Source organism: Aquarana catesbeiana, linkage group LG05, assembly GCF_042186555.1.
Source record: "Aquarana catesbeiana isolate 2022-GZ linkage group LG05, ASM4218655v1, whole genome shotgun sequence".
Lineage (NCBI taxonomy): Eukaryota > Metazoa > Chordata > Amphibia > Anura > Ranidae > Aquarana > Aquarana catesbeiana.
In genome coordinates this window covers 23,062,534-23,084,368 of record NC_133328.1, presented here as the reverse complement: position 1 = coordinate 23,084,368, position 21,835 = coordinate 23,062,534, and the positions used below count along the sequence as shown (strand labels likewise).

Genomic DNA, 21,835 nt, shown 5'->3' with positions numbered 1-21,835 from the left:
ATGTAGTATTTTATTTGGATCCGATTAAAAGCATACAAGTACATAAAAAGCATAGTACACTCACATGTAAAGCTGCTGCCGACCTGAGATTGTGCAACGGCTTGACGTCAGCACCAGAAACACCCCCCATTTCATCCAATAGGTCATTATCAAGGGGTCCAAAAACTAAAAAATTGTCTGTTAGTAAAAAAAAATGCTCCTTGCATTGATGGTCAGCGGGAACAATGGACCTTATATTGGTGATTAGTGGAAAGAATGTTCCTTACATTGGTGATCAGTGGGAAGAATGTTCATTACAATAGGGGCCATTGGGAAGAATGCTCCTTACATTGGTGGTCAGTGAGAAGAATGTTCCTTGCATTGATGGTCAGCGGGAAGAATGGACCTTACATTAGTGATCAGTGGGAAGAATGCACTTTACATTGGGGATCAGTGAGAAGAATATTCATTACATTATGGGCCATTGGGAAAAATGTTCCTTACATTGATGGTCAGTAGGGAGAATGGTCCTTACATTGGTGATCAGTGGGATGAAAGCTCCCTAATTGTGTGGTTAGTTCTGGAAGAATGCTCCTTACAATTGATGGTCAGTGGGAAAAATACTTCTTACATTGGTGGTCCATGGGAAGAATGCTTCTTACATTGGTAGTCCATGGAAAGAATGCTCCTTACAATTGATGGTCAGTGGGAAGAGTGCTCCTTACATTGGTGGTCAATGGGAAGAGTGCTCCTTACATTGGTAGCCAGTGAGAAGAATGCCCCTTACTTTGGTGATCACTGGGAAGAATGCTCCTTACATTGGTGATCACTGGGAAGAATGTTCTATGCATACAGTATCTCACAAACGTGAAAAAAAGAATTGTTGCTCTACATAAAGATGGCCTAGGCTATAAGAAGATTGCCAAGACCCTGAAACTGAGAAGTTGAGTGCACGTGCACAGCATCATATCCAGAGGTTGTCTTTGGGAAATAGACATATGAGTGCTGCCAGCATTGCTGCAGAGGTTGAAGGGGTGGGGGGTCAGCCTGTCAGTGCTCAGACCATACGCCGCACGCTGCATCTAATTGGTCTGCATGGCTATCATCCTAGAAGGAAGCTTCTTCCAAAGGTTATGCACAAGAAAGCCTGCAAACAGCTTGCTGAAGACAAATGAAATATTCCTTTAAATATCGTGCCTGGGGGTGTCCTTAGTATTCCTGTAAAGTAGCACATTTTTCCCGTGTTTAGAACAATACCACAGCAAAATGACATTTCTAAAAGAAAAAATGTCATTCAAAACGGCTCGCGGCTGTCATGTATTGTCGGGGCCGGCAATATAGATGATAATCATTTTTTAAAATATGGCATGGGTCCCCTCCAGGCACTATATACTCCGAACAGCAGTATATGTACTATACAGCCTGCCCTGTATACCCTGCAGAAAATTGGGCCTTAGGTGGTGGTGGTACCAGAACACTGTAAGCCCTCACAGTTACTCTTGGTGGGCACAGGGATGGGCCCTGCTGTGAAATATTATATCAAAAATTGTAATTACCTGCCCCTGTTAAACATTAAAAATTGGGCCTTGGGTGGTGGTGGTGCCCTAAACCAAAAAAATTGTTGGAAGCTAGCATCATCAAGATTAAGGAGGAATAGGATAGTCAGCATAGGCAATCTTCAAGGGATCCCACATCCATAGCAAATACAATCAGTTACATCAGCATCAGGTGCTTGATAGATGCTGATCCAAGACTGATTCCTTTTTTATGAATGTGAGCCTATCAACGAAGGACAGGCGCACTCTTTGATCCATTACAAACCCTCCAGCAGCACTGAATGTACGACCAGAAAGCATGCTGGATGCAGGACAGGCCAGTTCTGGCCAGTGGTCCATCCTCAAGACCCAGTAACCCAGTGGGTGCTCCGTTGGAAAAGTCTCCAAGTCTGCTCTTGCCCCTAGATATTCCTGCACCATGTAATGCAGACACTGGCAATGGTTGCTTAAACCGATCAGACCTTGGCGCTGAGGACTGAAAAATTGTTTAAAGGCATCGGTCAGCCGGCCACCTTCTCCATCGCTCTGCCTCTGACTGAACAAAGCCTCAGCAACACGTTGTCCAGCACCAGGAAATTGTAACCTCCCAGGGTCTGGAAATGCGTTACACAAACCTTTCTTCAAGGCCTCCTAAAGATGTTTTATCCTCTGCTCCCCCTGTGAAGGCAGGATGAGTTCTGCAACCTTACCCTTGTAATGTGGATCAAGAAGGGTTGCCAGCCAGTAATGATCCCTCTCCTTGATACCACGAATCCTAGGGTCCTTTCGCAGGCTTTGCAGAATCAGGGAGGCCACGCAGCGAAAGTTTGCAGAGGCATTCGATTCTGAGTCCTCTGGGTCACTAAGGAACACATGATACGTAAGTACCTCCTCCCAGCCACGTACAACTCCTTGGGTTTCTGTGGAAAACGCACGGGGCTGCCGCATATTTGTGGGTGCAGGAGCTGCAGGGAATGCACCTTTTTCTGCGGGAAATGCAGGCATGGCAGCCTATTCAAATGAATGTGCTGCCGTGCCCAAGCAAATGCGGCCTCCACACACACATAGATGTGAACCAAGCGTTAAAGCAACCTCACAAGTAAAAAAAAATTAAAAAGTTTAGTTTAACCCCTTATTACCCCTTAGTTTACACTAACCAGCCCTCATTAAAGCGATACTAAAGTCTTGTTTTTTTTTTTTTTCTAAAATAACAAACACGTTACACTTACCTCCTCTGTGCAGTGGTTTTGCACAGAGCAGCCCTGATGCTCCTCTTCTCGGGTCCTTTGTTGGCGCTCCTGGCCCCTTCCTCCTGCTGGGTGCCCCCACAGCAAGCAGCTTGCTGTGGGGGCACCCAAACAGGAGCACTCCCAAGCCACAGCTCTATGTGTCACAGCTTGCTGTGGGGGCACCCAAGCAGGCGCACTCCCAAGCCGTGGCTTGGCCCCATCCCCTCCGTCTCCTGATTGGCTCACTGGCTGTGATTGACAGTAGCTGCCAAAAGCCAATAAGGAGTGTGAGTCCTCAGAACCCCAAGGCTCTCGTTGACATTGCTGGATCGAGAGGGGGCTCAGGTAAGTATTATGGGGGGGGGGGGGGCTGGGGGGACTGCTGCACACAGACTTTTTTTATCTTAATACATAGAATGCATGTAGGTTAAAAAACCTTGTCCCTTACAACCAATTTAAGGGCCATTTCACACCACATGCAGTCCAGTGCATTTTTTTCTGCATCAAAACTGCATGGAAAGTAGGTTATATGGTTTTCAATGGCATAGTTCACACCAGTGCTTGCAGTTCCAGTGAGTTCCAGTTCCAGAAAAAAAATGTAGAACATGCTGCGTTTTTTCTGCACTGGACTGTACCAGAACACTGTAAAACCCATCACAAACTGGAACGCACCAAAAATGCACTGGAATGCACATGTCCTTACTTAAGGTTAAGAAAAGAGGGGAAAACATGCACTGGACTGCATTAACCACTTGCCACTTACTATATAGCAGAATGACGGCGGCAAAGTGGTTGTGATATCCTGACTGGACGTCACATGATGTGATCAGGATAACAAAGCCGGCGCTTGCCCGCGGGGGGCGCAGAGCGTGTTGATCACTGGTGCTGTGTGTCAGTCTGACACACCGCAACTCTGATCGTGATATGACACCTCCGACAGAGGCTTCTTACCACGTGATCAGCTGTGACCAATCACAGCTGATCATCGCGTGAACCAGGAAGTGACGGTAAACGGCTTTCCTCGGTTCACGCTGACAGGGAGAGCCAATCGGCGGCTCTCCCTGTCAGAGGGGGGGTCTGTGCTGATAATCAGCACATTGATTATCAGCACAGCCCCCGTCAAAAGGTGCCCATCAGCTGCCAATCAGTGCCCAACACCTGCCAGCCTATCCTCATAATAAACGCCTGTCAGTGCCCACAACAATGCCGATCAGAGCCCACAACAGTGCCAATCAGTGCCCAAAAAAATGCCAATCAGTGCTCCATCAGTAATGCCTGTCAGTAGCTCCTCATCAGTGCTGCCTATCCAGTGCCACCTATCAGTACCCATCAGTGCTCTCTATCAGTGCCCATCAGTTTTTTTTTTTAATCGGCAGGAATGGGGGAAGTGCCTGGTGTGGAAGTGGTTAAAAACGGATCAAAACACTGGAACGCATCAGAAACATGTCAAAAACGTGCATGCAGAAAAGCATCTAGAACGCATCCAGGCTGCGTTTCCATGGTGTGAACCGGCCCTAACTCTTTATTCTCCATATCCATACAATTATTTTTTTGCTGCAGGTTTTTTTTTTTTAAATGTATTCACTATTATTATTTAAACCTTTTGTTTGTTTGTTTTATTTTTACATTTAACATATAGTTACATGTTTCACATAAAAAAAAAAAAAACTTTATTATTTTATTTGTAAATAACTGTGTAATGCAGGACAAATTATAGAATAAAATGCAACTTTTAACTAACTTTTAACTAACACTGTTATAAAGAAGAAAAAAGAAAGAAAGAAAGAAAGAAAGAAAGAAAGAAAGAAAGAAAGAAAGAAAGAAAGAAAGAAAGAAAGAAAGAAAGAAAGAAAGAAAAAGCGTGTTTTGTTTAATGTTGTTACATTTAATTGTCAAAGGACTGCAAATAAATAAATAAATTGTTGCAAGACAATAATTATGGAAAAAAAAGCCTTGTTTGTCCTTAAAAGAGAAGTATGGGTTTGTTTATTTTTTACCCATTTACACTTACCTAGATGGATGCAGCATCGGTCCCCCGGCGCCTCTGCACTGAGAACTGAGCGATCGAACATCGCCAGTGGATCGGTTCCCACAGATCCCCAAGCGGAGAGCTGCTGACTGTCAATCAGCAGCTCTCCTCTCTGCACTTCCACGCTCATTGGAGCGCTGAGCTGTGGAGGGGCGGCTCGCTGAGAGGCTGAGCTGGGTGTCAGTCCAGGCACCTGGCAGATCCAGACTTTATTGTCGGGATGACGCGGTGCCTGGACTGATTCCAGTGATGTCAGCAGACAGCGGACTTCAGACCTCTCTCCGCTGGAAACGGGTCACAGGAGTGCAGAACGAATTGCTCTCCTGTGACCCAGAGGTGAAGCCTGGCCAAACGAGCTCATTTTGGACTTCCCCTTTAAAAAAAACAATATACAGTATGTATTACCTTGTTATCTTATGTAATGACAAAGTTATCGCTGAATAAACAAGTTCATAGCAGAAATGTAAAAATTGCTGTGATCCATAGGACAGGAACAGGTGTAAGAGGTGAAGTGGTTAAGAAAAAAAAACAAACAAACAAGCGACTCTGCGACCTTTGCTCAGCTATTGCCTTTTTTCTATCAGGAGGGTGTCAACGGCGATTGTAGATAAGTTAAAAAAAAAAACGTTTAGATCTGTTTCTTAGGTCCTATTCACATTAGGTGATTTGAAAACGTGGACGGAATCACCTGCGATTCCAAATCACAGTAAAATGCGTGAAACACATTCCGGTGCCATTATTCTTAATGGTACCCCCAAAGGAGGTGCTTACTGTGCGACAATTGCGGCAAAACACATTAAAAAAATCACGCTAGGCTTGTCGCCTAAAAAGGAGCAGGAGCTTCTTTTGGCTGACAAACGCATATAGGGTATTGAAGTGAATGGGCTGCCCTATGCGTGACATGTGGAAAAGCGTGTAAATCCAATAAGTGCGTGACATACGAACAGGGCATTCGTGAACACAACGTACGGGATATAGAAATTTCTAAACACACAGACAGACTCAGGGGTTGATTTACCAAAACTGGAGAGTGCAAAATCTGGTGCAACTCTGCATAGAAATCATTCGGTATCTAAGATTTTTAATCAAAGCTTAAAGTGATTGTAAAGCTTTGTTTATTTAACAAAAAATAAATAACAAACATGTTATACTTACCTCCACTGTGTAGCTCGTTTTGCACAGAGTGGCCCCGATCATCGTCTTCTGGGGTCCCTCGGCGGCTCTCGCGGCTCCTCCCCACATTAGATAAGCCCCTAGGAGAAGTGCTCTCCCAAGGGGGTTACCTTGCAGGCGCGCTCCTGAGTCCATCATTCAGCGTCCATAGCCGCCGAATGTATGACTCGGCCCCGCCCCCCCTGGCGCCCGCGTCATTGGATTTGATTGACAGCAGCGGGAGCCAATGGCTGCGCTGCTATCAATCTATCCAATCAAGAGCCGAGAACCCCGGGCAGAGGAAGAGCACGTCCCCCCCGGATGAAGTTCCAGGGCTCGGGTAAGTGAAACGGGGAGGCTGGGGGGGCCAGTCACTGCCAGGTGTTTTTTTCACCTTAATGCATAGCAAAGGCGTGCGCACAGGGTGTGCCAGGTGTGACAGGGCACACCCTAATCACGCTGTGCTGCGCAGATTTCCCCTGCTGCTTGGCTGCAGAGAAAGGGACTGGGGAATCTTTGTCCTGAGTCCCTTTCTCTGTTTCAAAAGTGAGACATCGGGGGTCTGTTTAGACCCCTGTTATTTTACCAAAGCCCCCAAATGAGGCTTCTAAAAAATTGTGAAAAAAAGTGGTAAACTATTGTTAAAAAAATAATAAAATAGTAAAAAAGTTATAATAATTAAAAATACCTTACACTGCTGACACCGTCCATTGCTCTACTGCTATAAATATATATATATATATATATACACACACACGTGAATGCATTAAGGTTAAAAAACACTGAAGTTAGAAGCTGAGTGGCTACCCTAAGGACCAGGACAAGGGGTGGGCAGAAGGGACGGCCGTCCTGGGGGCAGCATGTATTGTAGGGATGGGGGCGCCGCAAGTTCCTTCTACTATATGGCTGACAGGGGTAGTGACAGCAGCATCACTATTTCTGTCAGCCCAGCACTGGAAGTGGCAGGGAAAGGAGGAAAGAGCCAGGAGGAGGTGCGGGCTGTGCTCTCTCTCCCCCTCCCTCCTCATAAGCTTGCACAAAATGAAGGGGGGGGGCGCGCAATTTGGCATCATTGCCCTGGGCACTGGGTGATCTTGTCCTGCCACTGGCTACTCTGCAGAGCTGCACCAGATTTTGCACTCTCCGGTTTTAGTAAATCAACCCCTGAGGTTGAACTGGATGGACTGGTGTCTTTATTCAACCTTACCAACTACTGTACAGTATATAACAATGTTCTCCTACATATAGGGGGCGATTTACTAAAATTGGTGCACGCTGAATCAGCTGTGTGAAGTTGGCACCCCATGTTTGTAAAACCTGAATAAAAATATACCATTTGTTTGTGCCGCGTTTGTGCTGATTTGTGCCGCAAAAATGAGCGTTTGTGCCGGTTCGGTTTCTGAGATATTAAACATTCAATTTAATGCAAGCCCCGCCCACTTTGCACCCCATGTCCCTGAATTTTAAAAACAAACGCGCCATTCGTTTGTGCCGCGTTTGTGCTGGTTTGTGCCGCAAAAATAAACGTTTGTGCTGCTTTGGTTGCGGAGATATTGTGCGTTATAGTTGCTGTAACCCCGCCCATTTTGCACCCCATGTTCCTGAATTTTAAAAACAAACGCACCATTCGTTTGTGCCGCGTTTGTGCTGGTTTGTGCCGCAAAAATAAACGTTTGTGCCGCTTTGGTTGCGGAGATATTGTGCGTTATAGTTGCTGTAACCCCGCCCATTTTGCACCCCATGTTCCTGAATTTTAAAAACAAACGTGCCATTCGTTTGTGCCGCGTTTGTGCTGGTTTGTGCCGCAAAAATAAAAGTTTGTGCCGCTTTGGTTGCGGAGATATTGTGCGTTATAGTTGCTGTAACCCCGCCCATTTTGCACCCCATGTTCCTGAATTTTAAAAATAAACGTGCCATTCGTTTGTGCCGCGTTTGTGCTGGTTTGTGCCGCAAAAATAAACGTTTGTGCCGCTTTGGTTGCGGAGATATTGTGCGTTATAGTTGCTGTAACCCCGCCCATTTTGCACCCCATGTTCCTGAATTTTAAAAACAAACACGCCATTCGTTTGTGCCGCGTTTGTGCTGGTTTGTGCCGCAAAAATAAACGTTTGTGCCGCTTTGGTTGCGGAGATATTGTGCGTTATAGTTGCTGTAACCCCGCCCATTTTGCACCCCATGTTCCTGAATTTTAAAAACAAACGTGCCATTCGTTTGTGCCGCGTTTGTGCTGGTTTGTGCCGCAAAAATAAACGTTTGTGCCGCTTTGGTTGCGGAGATATTGTGCGTTATAGTTGCTGTAACCCCGCCCATTTTGCACCCCATGTTCCTGAATTTTAAAAACAAACACGCCATTCGTTTGTGCCGCGTTTGTGCTGGTTTGTGCCGCAAAAATAAAAGTTTGTGCCGCTTTGGTTGCGGAGATATTGTGCGTTATAGTTGCTGTAACCCCGCCCATTTTGCACCCCATGTTCCTGAATTTTAAAAATAAACGTGCCATTCGTTTGTGCCGCGTTTGTGCTGGTTTGTGCCGCAAAAATAAACGTTTGTGCCGCTTTGGTTGCGGAGATATTGTGCGTTATAGTTGCTGTAACCCCGCCCATTTTGCACCCCATGTTCCTGAATTTTAAAAACAAACACGCCATTCGTTTGTGCCGCGTTTGTGCTGGTTTGTGCCGCAAAAATAAACGTTTGTGCCGCTTTGGTTGCGGAGATATTGTGCGTTATAGTTGCTGTAACCCCGCCCATTTTGCACCCCATGTTCCTGAATTTTAAAAACAAACGTGCCATTCGTTTGTGCCGCGTTTGTGCTGGTTTGTGCCGCAAAAATAAACGTTTGTGCCGCTTTGGTTGCGGAGATATTGTGCGTTATAGTTGCTGTAACCCCGCCCATTTTGCACCCCATGTTCCTGAATTTTAAAAACAAACACGCCATTCGTTTGTGCCGCGTTTGTGCTGGTTTGTGCCGCAAAAATAAACGTTTGTGACGCTTTGGTTGCGGAGATATTGTGCGTTATAGTTGCTGTAACCCCTCCCATTTTGCACCCCATGTTCCTGAATTTTAAAAACAAATGCGCCATTCATTTGTGCCGCGTTTGTGCTGGTTTGTGACGCAAAAATAAACGTTTGTGCCGCTTTGGTTGCGGAGATATTGTGCGTTATAGTTCCTGCAACCCCACCCACTTTGCACCCCATGTCCCTGAATTTTAAAAACAAACGTGCCATTCGTTTGTGCCGCGTTTGTGCTGGTTTGTGCCGCAAAAATAAACGTTTGTGCCGCTTTGGTTGCGGAGATATAGTGCGTTATAGTTGCTGCAACCCCGCCCACATTGCACTCCATGTTCCTGAATTTTAAAAACAAACGCGCCATTTGTTTGTGCCGCGTTTGTGCTGGTTTGTGACGCAAAAATAAACGTTTGTGCCGCTTTGGTTGCGAAGATATAGTGCGTTATAGTTGCTGCAACCCCGCCCACATTGCACTCCATGTTCCTGAATTTTAAAAACAAACGCGCCATTTGTTTGTGCCGCGTTTGTGCTGGTTTGTGACGCAAAAATAAACGTTTGTGCCGCTTTGGTTGCGGAGATATTGTGCGTTATAGTTGCTGTAACCCCGCCCATTTTGCACCCCATGTTCCTGAATTTTAAAAACAAACACGCCATTTGTTTGTGCCGCCTTTGTGCTGGTTTGTGCCGCAAAAAATAAACGTTTGTGCCGCTTTGGTTGCGGAGATATTGTGCGTTATAGTTGCTGCAACCCCGCCCACATTGCACCCCATGTTCCTGAATTTTAAAAACAAACGCGCTATTTGTTTGTGCCGCGTTTGTGCTGGTTTGTGCCGCAAAAATAAACATTTGTGCCGCTTTGGTTGCGGAGATATTGTGCGTTATATGTTGTCAAACCACATTGACTTTACACCTTGTTATTAAAGCTTACATACAGAACCTAAACTCAGCTTGGGTTTCCTTAATGTAAAGCTCCTCCCACTGTACTGGCACTGCACTTCATAATTTACCCTGAAAAAGGCACCTCTGCCGGGTTAGCCCCCCATATCAAAATTTTTGAAAAAATCTTATGCAGTTTGTTAGATCTTTGTTAGATCAGGTTAGATCAACCATTGTTTGTGTTAGATCTCACACAGATTTATTAACAGTTATTTGCTGGGGGGCTAACCTGTCATCAGCCCCCCCTTATCAAAAAATTGACCAAACAGTTAGCTATTTTGGAAGCAATTTGTTAGATCCGGTATGATCAAGTGGTTTTAACGTTAGATCTCACATAATTAGAGACTGATTAAGTGATTAATGTGGGGGGGCTGGCCCCCCCTTATCAAATTTTCGGCCCAAAAATCATTCAGGCTAATAGATATTCGTTAGATCCGGTAAGATCAAGTGGTTTTAACGTAAGATCTCACATCATTTCAGAGATTTCATATTCTTTGCCAATAACAACATCCAAGTTAGTAGATAATTGTTAGATGAAGTTATTATTGCATTAAACCTAGCATGCACATGGCAGAAATCAGTAATAATCGCAATGTAAGTAGGGATAAAAGCTTGTTGCAGTTTGATCAGTGAGATGTTTTATTTAATCTATGATAAATACATAACAGTTCGTTATTTTATATGAGAAGTTAGGCCCCTGTGGCAGTAGCTTAAAATTAATACATTTTGGCATCGCTGCTCTAAAATGTGGGCACAACTGGAACAGGCCCAGACTGACATTCTGCTGCCAGGGGCTCTGTGGTGCTATGACCAACTACCGCCTGGGCTGAAGTCACACCCCATAATGGGTACGACACTCCGCATATGCTCCCAGGTCAGCACACAGAACCGGCTTTCTTCCCTGATTCCCCATTGCTCCCTATCATAGAAAAACCGTGGTTCCTCCCTGGTCTGGAACCGCAAATGTTTCGGACCCTAAGCCAAACAGGTAGGGTCCAGGCATCCCACTTCCTAACGGGAGGCCAATGGCCTTCCACAGTAGTGCTAATGAGCCCTTCAAACTTTCCTTGTGGACAGCGCTACAATTACAAAACTTTCTCAATACTTTACCTAATCCACAGGGATTTAATCGTCCCCTGACGTCCTTTGAAGCATACTGTTCCAAAGAGGGTTCCCTTCCACAGGCTCTATCCAAAACATACGCCCTCTTGAACTGTTCGGCTGAACAACCACACTTACCGTTCTTGAACAAATGGGAAAGTAAGCTGGGGCGTACATTTACATCTGCTCAGATACAACATGTCCTCAGATTTTCGTTGAAATCATCGGTTTGTACGAAAATTAAAGAGACCAACTATAAACTGTTAACAAGGTGGTACCTCACCCTGCAACTACTGACCAATGTTGGAGATGCCAGGGGGATGGAGGAACACGACTTCACATATTTTGGCCGTGCCCTAAATTGATCCACTTCTGGGAGACAGATAAACCACGCAAAAATTTACGGAATACAAGGTTGCTGGTGATCCAGCTTTTTCCTGCTACATGTCTCCTCCATCTGAGCCAAACTCTATAAAAACTCCATTCCAAATTAGATGGGAGATCTAGTACTCACTGCACAACACCAACAGGAAAAATACTCTAAAACTTGGGGACTATGGAACCAGTTTGTCGTTTCCGCAGAGGGTACTGCCCTTCTTGGGACTTAATGTCACAGATAAGTTCCGGAGCCCGTTCACCATAGTTATCCTGAACCAATGCCATTTCACCCCCCTCCCCCCCCAGACTTACCCCCCCCCCCCCCCTTCTCTCCTCTTACCTTTTCCATCCTTTTTTCCTTACCTTCTTTGATTATTGAAAATGAGAAAATAGTTTTGGGCGATAGCGGGTCTTGCTCCACAGCCCATTTTCCATCTTTAATAAAAACTGATAGGCCAGGAGGTAAGCAGCCTTTTGAGCAGTGTGCCGAAAAATGTTTTCAAAGAAATTGAGCCGATTTTATAACAAAAAAAGTCAACTTCACAATCTCAATCACGAAAGGGATTTTTTATAAAGTAAATGCTGTAAACTACTTTAGTAGTGGGAAATTAACATCCTGCACTCTCACGCCTCAGATCAACCCCAATTCATACACCTTCACACCTCAGATCACTGTATCACCTGCAAATCTGCCCCACCACTGTACCCCCCTGCTCAACTGCCCCACCACTGTACCCCCCTGCTCAACTGCCCCACCACTGTAACCCCCTGCACATCTGCCCCACCACCGTACCCCCATGCTCTTCTGTCTCACTGCTGAACCATCTTCTCATCTGTCCTAACACTGAACTTATCTGCTCATCTGCCCCACCACTGTAACCACCTTTCTAATCTGTCCCACCTCTCTAACCCCCTTTCTCATCTGCCCCACCACTGTAAACCCCTTTCTCATCTGCCCCACCACTGTACCTCCCGCACATCTGTCCCACCTCTGTTCCCCCTGCTCATCTTCCCCACCTCTGTAACCCCCTTTCTCATCTGCCCCACCACTGTAACCCCCTTTCTCATGTGCCCCACCTCTGTAACCCCCTTTCTCATCTGCCCCACCACTGTAACCCCCTTTCTCATCTGCCCCACCACTGTAACCCCCTTTCTCATCTGCCCCACCTCTGTAACCCCCTTTCTCATCTGCCCCACCACTGTAACCCCCTTTCTCTTCTGCCCCATCACTGTACCTTCTGCACATCTGTCTCACCTCTGTTCCCCCTGCTCTTCTGCCCCACCGCTGTAACCCCCTGCTCATCTGTACCACTAATGTATCTCCTTTCTCCTCTGCCCCACCACTGTACCCCCCTGTACATCTGCCCCACCTCTGTTCTCCCTGCTCTTCTGCCCAACCACTGTAACCCCCTGCTCATCTGTGCACCAATGCACCTCCTTTCACATCTGCCCCACCGCTGTACCCCCTGCTCTTCTGTCCCACTGCTAAACCCCCTTCTCATCTGCCCCAACACTGAACCCCTCCTGCTCATTTTCCCACCACTGTAACCCCCTTCTCATCTGGCCCAACACTAAACCCCTCCCCCGCTCATCTGCCCCATCACTGTACCCCCCTGCTTTTCTGTCCCACTGCTGAACCCCCTTCGCATCCCTCCCACCACTGCACCTTCTGCACATCTGCACCACCACTGTACCCCCTTGCTCTTCTGCCCCACCACTGTAACCCCCCTGCTCATCTACCCCATCAATGTACTATTTTTCTCATCTCCCCACACTGTACCTCTCTGCACATTTGCTCCACCGCCATATTCCCATGCTCTTCTGTCTACTACTGAATCACCTTCTCATCTGCCCTACCACTGTAACCCGCTTTTTCATCTGCCTTACTAATGTACCTCCTGCACATCTGTTTCACCTCTGTACCCCCTGCTCTTCTGCCCCACCTATGTTCCCCCCTGTTCTCCTGCCCCACCACTGTAACCTCCTGCTCATCTGTCCCACCAATACACCTCCTTTCACATTTGCCCCACTGTTCTACCCCCCCTGCTTTTCTGTCCCACCACTGAACCTCCTTCTCATCTGCACCAAAACTGAACCCCCCCTGCACATTTGCCCCACGGCTGTACCCTCCTGTTCTTCTGTCCCACATCTAAACCCCTCCTGCTCATTTTTCCCACCAATGTACCCTCTTCTCATCTATGATATATGTGTGATATGCAGAGTGGTAAAAGGAAGCAGAGATGAGACACATCTACTTGTCCTGGCACACTCATCCTGCTGATTCACCTCTCGCATCCAGCCCACGTGCTTGTATGTGATGTATGTGATGTATGGGATGTATGTGATGTCACATACGAGCATCTGGAATGGATGTGCAATGATGAGCTCAGGTCAGGGGCATTTTCTGAAAGCAGTGGGCTTGTGTGCAGGATCATAAGTTGGGCCCCCGCAGCTGAGGAAAAGTTTTTGGGCCGCACCAGGAAAAGTTGGGTGTGATTTTCATTGCGCTGAATATAAGGAGGGGCCAGCCCGTCCATATGTACCACCTAATATCTCTATTTTGATGTGGAATATCTCTGAAATGATGTGAGATCTAACGTTAAATCCACTTGATCTTACCGGATCTAACCAATATCTATTAGCTTGAATGATTTTTGGCCCGAAAATTTGATAAGGGGGGGGCTAACCCGTCCATATGTACCACCTAATATCTCTATTTTGATGTGGAATATCTCTAAAATGATGTGAGATCTAACGTTAAAACCACTTGATTTTACCGGATCTAACGAATATCTATTAGCCTGAATGATTTTTGGGCCGAAAATTTGATAAGGGGGGCCAGCCCCCCTCATTAATCACTTAATAAGTCTCTAATTATGTGAGATCTAACGTTAAAACCACTTGATCTTACCGGATCTAACGAATATCTATTAGCCTGAATGATTTTTGGGCCAAAAATTTGATAAGGGGGGGCCAGCCCCCCCACATTAATCACTTAATCAGTCTCTAATTATGTGAGATCTAACGTTAAAAACACTTGATCATACCGGATCTAACAAATTGCTTCCAAAATAGCTAACTGTTTGGTCAATTTTTTGATAAGGGGGGGCTGATGACGGGTTAGCCCCCCAAGCAAATAACTGTTAATATTGCTTCTTCTGTGTGAGATCTAACGCAAACAACGGTTGATCTAACCTGATCTAACAAAGATCTAACAAACTGCATAAGATTTTTTCAAAAATTTTGATATGGGGGGGCTAACCCGGCAGAGGTGCCTTTTTCAGGGTACAATATGAAGTGCAGTGCCAGTACAGTGGGAGGAGCTTTACATTAAGGAAACCCAAGCTGAGTTTAGGTTCTGTATGTAAGCTTTAATAACAAGGTGTAAAGTCAATGTGGTTTGACAACATATAACGCACAATATCTCCGCAACCAAAGCTGCACAAACGTTTATTTTTGCGACACAAACCAGCACAAACGCGGCACAAACAAATGGCGCGTTTGTTTTTAAAATTCAGGAACATGGGATGCAATGTGGGCGGGGTTGCAGCAGCTATAACGCACAATATCTCCGCAACCAAAGCGGCACAAAGTTTTATTTTTGCGGCACAAACCAGCACAAACGTGGCACAAACGAATGGCACGTTTGTTTTTAAAATTCAGGAACATGGGGTGCAAAATGGGTGGGGTTACAGCAACTATAACGCACAATATCTCCGCAACCAAAGCGGCACAAACGTTTATTTTTGCGGCACAAACCAGCACAAACGCGGCACAAACAAATGGTGCGTTTGTTTTTAAAATTCAGGAACATGGGGTGCAATGTGGGCGGGGTTGCAGCAACTATAACGCACTATATCTCCGCAACCAAAGCGGCACAAACATTTCTTTTTGTGGCACAAACCAGCACAAACGCAGCACAAATGAATGGCGCGTTTGTTTTTAAAATTCAGGAACATGGGGTGCAAAATGGGCGGGGTTACAGCAACTATAACGCACAATATCTCCGCAACCAAAGCGGCACAAAGTTGTATTTTTGCGGCACAAACCAGCACAAACGTGGCACAAACGAATGGCACGTTTGTTTTTAAAATTCAGGAACATGGGGTGCAAAATGGGCGGGGTTACAGCAACTATAACGCACAATATCTCCGCAACCAAAGCGGCACAAACGTTTATTTTTGCGGCACAAACCAGCACAAACGCGGCACAAACGAATGGCGCGTTTGTTTTTAAAATTCAGGAACATGGGGTGCAAAATGGGCGGGGTTACAGCAACTATAATGCACAATATCTCCGCAACCAAAGCGGCACAAACGTTTATTTTTGCGGCACAAACCAGCACAAACGCGGCACAAACGAATGGCACGTTTGTTTTTAAAATTCAGGGACATGGGGTGCAAAGTGGGCGGGGCTTGCATTAAATTGAATGTTTAATATCTCAGAAACCGAACCGGCACAAACGCTCATTTTTGCGGCACAAATCAGCACAAACGTGGCACAAACGAATGGTATATTTTTATTCAGGTTTTACAAACATGGGGTGCCAACTTCACACAGCTCACAGAATCTGGTGTAGCTGTGCATACTAACCAATCAGATTACAGGTTTAAGCCCCCGTTCATACCGGTGCGGCTTTGAAAATGTGCTACTTCACTGCCACACATCAGAGTGATTTGCACTGCTGATTTCATTGCAGCTTGGGACTTCATTTAACAGAAGTCTAAGCAAGATGCAATGAAATCTGAAAAAAGTAGCGCAGTCAGGGCGATATAAATCATTCATATAAATAGTTCCATTGCCGGCAATGGGGTGCGACTTGTCATGCAATTTGTAACATCAAATCGCATGACAAGTCGCACCGGTGTGAAAGAGGTCTTATTGTCAAAGCTTAACCACTTGCCTACTGGGCGCTTTTACTGCCCAGGTCAATTTTCAGCTTTCAGCGCTGTCACACTTTGAATGACAATTGCGCGGTCATGCTACCCTGTAACCATAGAATTTTTATAATTTTTTTTTCACACAAATAAAGCTTTTTTAGAGCTTTGGTGCTATTTAATCACCACTGGTTTTCATTTTTTGCAAAATAAACAAATAAAGACTGAAAATTTTGAAGAAAAAAAGTTTTCATTGTTATGAAATTTTGCAAACGGGTAATTTTTCTCCTTCACTGATGTGCACTAATGAGGTGGCACTGATGGGCGTTGATGGGTACAGATAGGCTTCACTGATGGGCACTGATGAGGTGGCATTGATGGGCACAGATATGCTTCACTGATGGGCACTGATGAGGCGGCACTGGTGGGCACTGATGAGAAGGCACTGGTGGGCACTGATGAGGTTGCACTGATAGGCGGCACTGATGGGCATTGATAGGTGGCAATGATGAGCACTGATAGGTGACACTGATAGGTGGCACTGATGGGCACTGGTAGGCGGCACTGATATGCAGCACTGATGGGCATTGATAGGCGGCAATTTTGAGCACTGATAGGTGGCACTGATAGGCAGTACTGATAGGTGACACTGATGAGGAGGCACTGATGGGCACTGATTGGCAGCACTGGTGGGCACTGATTGGCAGCACTGGTGGGCAATGTTGGGACTGCACTGATAATCAGGACACTGATAATCAGTGCCCTGATTATCAGTTTACGTGTCCTTTTTAGAGAAGCAGTTTATCGGCTCTCTTCTCCTCTTCTCATGCTGTCCGCATGAGGGAAGGAGTGCTGATAACCGGATTCTGTTTCCTTTCGTGATCAGCTGTGATTGGACAGAGCTGATCACGTGGTAAAGAGCAGCTGATTGGCTCTTTACCTTAATCTATGACCAGCAGTGTCTTCCGGACACTCTGATCACAGCAGGGCACGATCACGGGAGGCCGCCATATGACAGGCACCCAGAACTAGCCGACAACGCTGTAGCCGTCATTCGGCTATGGCGCGGTCGGCAAGTGGCTAATTGAACAAGCTGAAGTTAGAAGCTGATTGGCTGCTATGCACAGTTGCACCAGATTCTGTGTGCACTGGTTTTAGTAAATCTCTCCTACAAGTAAGAGTACTAACACTTCCATTTTAACAAGAAGCTGAATAATAATCATAAAAAAAAATCCTGGATTATTAACCAGAAGGATGTGGCCTATTTTTTTTCCTAACCAACGAGCCGTATAAAAATAACGCCTGAGAAAAGACGTGAATGCTGACGGATTAATCCCCCTCTCAGCTGCTAATGATTGAACCCATTATCCCACCTGACAGAGGGAGGTTTTAGCCAATAAATACTTTTAGCAATGTCTGTCAGCCGTCCTTGGCTTCCTCCACCCTAAAAATCGCCTCTGCTGCAGATGAAACCCGAGCAGTGGATAGAAGTAGACTTTTTCTCACACCTCTAAATGGAACAAAAAAAAAAATTCTGCACTTTTTATTTTTTTATCTGTTTTCCACTCCTCCGTTCCGCCGCGTGTTTCACTTAACAAGAATGGAAAGGGAGCTGAATATACGGCCTGGCGTTCGGGCTAATTGGCGTCCCTAAAAGAGGCAGGCTCGCAATTTGTCCGGGGCTATTACACGAAAGCCTTCAATACACCAAGGCTTCCTAGGAGTCATGCAATATGACAAAATATAGTACCTGTGGGGTGTCTATCTGCTGCAATATTATTCTCGCAGCTAATCAACCCGGGAAAAAAATACGGTCATTGTTTCTACGCATTGAGTGGGGTACGCGGAGCGAATGCACTCTGTTCCATTTGGAATAATGAAGTGATATTGTGTTTTAATGGCTTCAGCAGTCCAGTGTATGAGCGCATAGTTAATAGAGGGGCCTAAAACCACTGCCAAACCGACCGCTTGAGTGAAATATTACCACCGATCTCGCAAAAGCTTTTGTGTGGCTCCATTTGATGATGTTTTGCCGCAGGAGAAATGTTTTTGTCTGCGAGCCTCGGAGGCCCGAAAAATGAAGTCATTTTTTTTCACTGGAATAACTACGTTCCCAGTTAGCGTTCACTTCGAGAGGAACTTTACTGGAAGGAATACATCTTTTGGGGCTTCAGGAAATATTTTTGAAGGATTTAGAGGGCTGAGGAAATTAGGGATTTTAGTATAATTATCCATTGATTTACAGCCTGTACAGCATGCCAGGGATGGGTCCAGGAAGGCAGATATGTATCTCCATTATTTGGTTTGTGGTCCCTTTAAAGGGGAACTAAAGGGTTAATACTCATCTTCCCAACGGTCCCTCACTGGTGTCAGTTTTCAGCCATCTTCATTGGCCAGCACAGGATAATGTCACTCCTGCACAGGGCCACCAATAGGGGAGGTACCACCAGGCCTCCTGTAGGGGGCCTGGGCACACAGGGGGGACAGCAGGGGGATCAGTGTGGTGGGACAGGAGGACAATTACAGAATGCTGCACTGTGTCTGTGTCTATCCCTCCAGCAGCTAAAAGACAGTTTCTCCCACTCTCCCTCTGCCAGCTTTCAGCTGCTGGGCTGCTGGAGGGAGAGACACAGACATAGTGCAGCGTTCTGTAATTGTCCTCCAGTCCCGCCGCACTTATCCCCTTCTTTTGTTGCCACACATCTGATTACCCCCTATGTGCCTGGGCCAACCCTCGCACCCCCGCAGTGCTGCCAGCTTTCCTCCTCTCCTGCCAGCTGCTGCAAGTATACAGATTGATGGAGATTGGGGGAAGGGACCAATAAATATGTCATTTATCGTCCCTCTTTCTTTTCTGTGGACATAGTGGGCGATCGATAATGATCGCGCCTGTGTCCATTGATAACTGAGAATAGTAAGCTGTGTTTACTATGCTTCAGTTTATGAATGAACAGGAGCCTCTGTCTCCTGTTCATTCATCTGCAGTGCAACTGAGGCTACAGGAAAAGGAACTGATGAATCTGTGTCCTCAATTCCTTTCTCTGTCTCAAAGGTGAGATGTCAGGGGTCAGCCGATGCACATTACACATTGCCCCCCACCCCCAGCTTGGGACCCCTGCACATTACACATTGCCCCCCACCCCCAGCTTGGGACCCCTACACATTGCACATTGCCCCTTCCTAATTTACTGGGGCTTGGATGCAGAGCTGGAGACACAGCAGCACTGAACAGAGGGCCGGAACTGCTGGAGCTAATTTTTCATATTACCAATGCTAATGATTGGTTGCTAGGACCACCTAGCAACCAATCACCTGCTGGTTAAAGTGGAGTTCCACCCACTTTTACAACTCTTCAGCATCCCTCACTAAACTGTGCACTGTAAACGAATTGGATATTTTTTTTTTTCTCAGCACCTACTGTATATCTGCTGTATTCATTTTTCACTTCCTCCTCCCTGGCCGTGGCCCATCGCATCATTTCCTGTTTGCAATGCCTTCTTGGAAGGGGCGGCAACTTCCTCTGACACTGCCGTTGCTATGGAAACCTGACCTGAAACCTATTACACTGCTTGTGCTGCACTGAGCATGTGCGAGATCTGCAAGGATGAGATCCAGGAAGAAATACAGTCTGGCTTCAGATGCCCACACTTAAGATGGCCACGGCCTGCTGTAAGTTTATAAAATAACAAACTACTGCTATAAACAAAACAGACCTTAGTTTACAGACTAACTTTACTAGAATAAATTAAGCTTGTGTATTATAGGGGTATTTTTATTTAAAAAGTATAATTTCAGCCGGAACACCACTTTACAATGAAGAGTTAAGTCCAGCAATTGCCGTCCTCTCTCCAGCTCCACTCACTGTCTCTCCCCAGCTGTGCGGCGCAGAGTGAATCCGGCGGCCGGCCCTGGGTGTCAGTCACCCCCGCACCCTGTCACAGCTCACCTCTCCCTGCCCTGGTTTATCACAGCGCTGTCGTTGCTGCCTGTGCCTGTCGCCCTGCTGTCACCGCTTCACTCATGGAGGGCGGGGGGCACCGGTCTGACACCCCCCTATGTGTGGCACCCGGGGCAGACCGCCCACCCCCACCCCCCGTTGGTATGCCACTGCATGATGTAGTTAAATGTTTTGATTATGTGGCCCTGACAGCTCTGGAGAGGATCTTTTTGGAGCTGTCAGGGCCTTATGACCAGTGCCAGGACAAGGTTATCCAGTGCCCAGGGCAAAGATGCTAAACTGCGCCCCCTCCCCCGTTTATGATGTGCAAGCTTAGAGCGTCCTACACCCAGTCAACCATTTCGCCCAGGGTGCGTATGACATGACTTTCAATATAGCAAACCATTGCCAACGGCTCCCGCTGTCAGCTTCAGGGATTGCATCATCAGCAGGAGGCATAGCGACATAGCGGCAGGGGGGTGGATTGAGCAGACAGATAGTTCGATCTGACACATCCAGAAATGCTGAACACATAATTTTTGCTTATAAAATAAAAATGTGACCTGCTTCCCTGTGATGGCACCCAGGCCCTGAATATTATCGCATGACTGGTGTTCCTGATTGGTGACACAGTAATCGCGGCACCAGTGACAAAGAAGCAAGAAGCTGTAAGGGGGAGCAGTTGGGTATAAGGTGGTAGGAGGATGTGCTTTCCAGTGACAGTGGAACTAGGGGGACTTAGCATATGGGAAAGTATGCATGGCATACTATCTCAAAGTAAGCTCTAAGTGCCCTCCTTAAGCAATTTCAGCTCTGTCATTGATACATGTACATGATACTGCACTAGGAGAACATCTGGCTCACCTTAACCGACTGTGAGTGTTGATCCATTTAGGGTCCACCCTTCCTTGACTTGCCAAATTTAAATAGAAAAAGACACACATTGACCACATTTTTATTTGTCTCAAAAAACTTTATTGTAACATGGATGAGTTCACAACATCAAGTCTGAACACATCGCCCTCTGTCAGACTATAAGCAGAAGTTAGTATCCCTTTAAGTGTTGTCACTACTTTGGTTGGTGCTAGAGGGTTACTGTACCGCTATATAAGCTGGAGTGGGTAGGACTTAAACAGAAGGAGTATTGGGAACAGGCCACCCTTGGCATACATTATGTAAGTCGGGGTAGCCCTTTTGGGGTACACCATGAGAGACTATGGAGGAGAATTCACTGTTGGGGAACCTACATTGAGGAGGGTAGGAGAGATGGTTAGACATTCTGTGTTCAAGTGTCACTGCACTGTAATGTACTGTATTGCTGGACTTAAAGTTATGGAGATGAATAAGATGGTGTTGCTTTTGTGGACATCTTTTTATTTTCGGAGGTGGGCCAGGAAAATGTGAGCACCAAGATGGCTGTGGGCCTCAGGGCAAGAGAATCTGGGTACCAAAATGGCGGTGGACCTAAAGCCAGTAGAATGTGAGTTCCTTGCAGGAGTGTGTGAAACCTCATGAAGAAGAGGGGAGGTGCCCTTGGCCAACTTGGTGGGAGCTGGCGGCGAATCGGATCTATCAACAAGGCTGAAGGCTTGAAGAGTTAAGCTGAATGAGGATGCTGCTAATTTTGTCGCTGACCATACTGTCCGGATAGACTGAGTCTATGGAGGTATGTTAATGCA

At 46.2% G+C, this 21,835-nt stretch overlaps 1 protein-coding gene across 1 annotated transcript in view; it reads right to left on the bottom strand.

The window, feature by feature from the left end:
• Positions 1–21,835, bottom strand: part of AGMO (alkylglycerol monooxygenase) — a 314,856-nt gene that overhangs the window by 281,799 nt on the left and 11,222 nt on the right. The gene's annotated exons all lie outside the window — the stretch shown is intronic.